Consider the following 2,557-nt stretch of genomic DNA (forward strand, 5'->3'; position numbering starts at 1 on the left):
GGGCCGACCTACAGGCGGACCAAAAAACATCCTCGGATGTAATATTTGACTCTTCCCCTTCGTAAATCACGACTGACTGATATATAAGCATAGCTAGTGACTCGACTTTTTATTTTTTGTGTTTCTTACGTACGTACAGGTGTTCTGAGGGCTGATGTATATGCTAGATACTGTCGTCTCCGTGGCTATAATGCGATATATATGAATATGGGACTGCTACTGTTGTGAGCAAAGCTCTTGAGGAGAATTGCTCCCCCAAGGAAATCTGTGACAAGTCATGTTTTCTTTTGTTTCCTCTTTTTTTTTTACTTTTAACATACGTTTTCAGTTTTTCACCAATTCGTCTGGAGTCTTTTTGAGAGAACCTTCCAAAGAAACTTTGCACTCTAGCATCATCTATGATTCACAGTATTTAATGATGCTACTATGTCTTTTTTTTTTAGGAACCATGCCATTCATAAAGAAGTTTATGACTGGTTCGATATAAGTTTTGACAAGTTTGGGCGAACTTCAACTCCAGAACATACCCAACTGTGCCAAGCAATTTTCACTAAGTTGTCCGAAAACAAATGTCTTTCAAAGGACATCACAAAGCAGGTGAATATATCCCTCTTTTTAAAAACAAATCTCAAATGCCTGCTATGTATTGTCAACACTGAATGCTTATGATGTTTTTATCATTAAAAAACAGTTCTCTCAAATGGCACTTCAAACTCGCAACACAGACCAACTTGAGCTTCCTTGTCTGAAAGATATAAGTTGGAAAAGTATATTGACGAGACATCTGCTACTGGATCGTGGAGTCAAAATGCTATTCAATCGACAAAGGCTTGGCTTGAAAAAGATAATCATTACAAGGGATCATCTAAAGTGGGGATCAGTGCCTATCCCAACTGAGAAATATGAGGATAAAGTAGGAACATTACTGCATGCTAGCCGATCTCATGAACATATATTATATATTATTAACATATTCTAGTACTAATTTGAATCGTGGTGATAGGTCTTCGACGAAGTTTGGTATGATGCTCCTATTGGATACGTCTCAATAACGTCATTCTACACATCTGAATGGGAGAAGTGGTGGAAGAATCCTGAGAAAGTCGAGCTTTATCAGTTTATGGGTAAAGACACTGTGCCGTATCACACTGGGAGTATATAACCAACCTTTTAGAGATTTTTTAGTTTACGGCCACTGAATGGTACAAGTTAGTTACATTCTCTTGCTTCATTTTTTTCTCTCTCTGAAATTGAAGTAAGAACCTCAGAAGCCGGGAAAAGATACCTGAAGACTGTTTCAACTGCCAAATTTGTTGTTATGCATGCAGGTGATGTTTCCCTCTATGCAGCTTGGAACTGGGGAAAATTGGACTCTGATGAAGACAGTCAGTGTGACTGAATATTTAAACTACAATCGTGGTGAGTTGATGTTTCGCCATTGGGAATTAATAAGAGTACCTGAATGATTTTATTGATACGTTTTTCTTTTTTAATGGGATTTCAGGAAAGTTATCCAAGAATAGAGGCACTGGAATGTTCGGAAATGCTGTAAAAGATACAAATATCCCTGTGGAAGTATGGAGGTACTACTTACTGACCGGCATGCCTGAGGTAACTGATTGTTGCTGCTTCATTGATCATTCGCATGCATGAGTGTGTAAATTAATGTTGCCAACACGTGATTGATTCTGTGGGGTTTCCATCTATCTAGGTGTCTGACCCATCATCATTTGTGTGCAAGCATTTTCAAGCAAAACAGAATAACAAGTTTCTGAGAAACCTAGGCAACTTTGTTAGCCGAGTTCTGAGTTTTATAGCAAAGCCCGAATCTGCAGGTCGGTTATTTCTTTCCAAGTTTTTTGAGCGTGGTAGCTAGCTGCAGATGACTTTTTAAGAATAACATAGTATCCAAGTTTGAGATATGGTATATGTGTTGTTTTCTTTTATGGAGTGAGAGGTTGTTGTTGGATAGCAAAAAATATCAAACTCACTTTGAAACAGTTAAGAACGAACACTAGCTTAGCTTGGATGCAAAAAGAAGAAAATACTTGCTAGCTAGAGAAATCAGGTTACCTGCTTATATACGTCTCTGATGTACTGACACTGATGTGAAGGTTATGGGTCTGTGGTTCCTGATGCTCCTGGTGCTGAATCTCATCTTCCAACGATGTCACTGGGGATAAAGGTTGGAAAATTGGTGGAGGAGTATGTTGAAGCCATGGAAAAGGTGAGGATCCGAGTGTTATCTGAGATTTGGTCTGGGATATGTGGCTATATCTTAGTTTCTTATGATTCTTCATAAATGTTCATTTGATGCCAGGTTAAGCTCAAGCAGGGGCTGACAACTGTAATGAGCATTTTGGCCGAAGGGAACAGATACTTGAATGTAATTCATATTCTCTCATTAAAACAAACTACATATAGTGAGTGTTATTTAGCTTTATTACTGGCTGTTCAGTCTTAACTGACTTTGCTGTTTTTAATCAGTGACAATTTTGATTTCCTCTATTAATTGAGTAATATAAAATTAATATTAATTTTATGAAGGAAAAAAAAA

The 2,557-nt window shown here is 37.7% G+C and overlaps 1 pseudogene; it reads left to right on the top strand.

Annotated features, from left to right (window-relative positions):
- Positions 1-2,516, top strand: LOC104774224 (annotated as a pseudogene).
- The last annotated feature ends 41 nt before the right edge of the window (positions 2,517-2,557 follow it).

This window comes from Camelina sativa, unplaced genomic scaffold (genome assembly GCF_000633955.1).
Source record: "Camelina sativa cultivar DH55 unplaced genomic scaffold, Cs unpScaffold02053, whole genome shotgun sequence".
Lineage (NCBI taxonomy): Eukaryota > Viridiplantae > Streptophyta > Magnoliopsida > Brassicales > Brassicaceae > Camelina > Camelina sativa.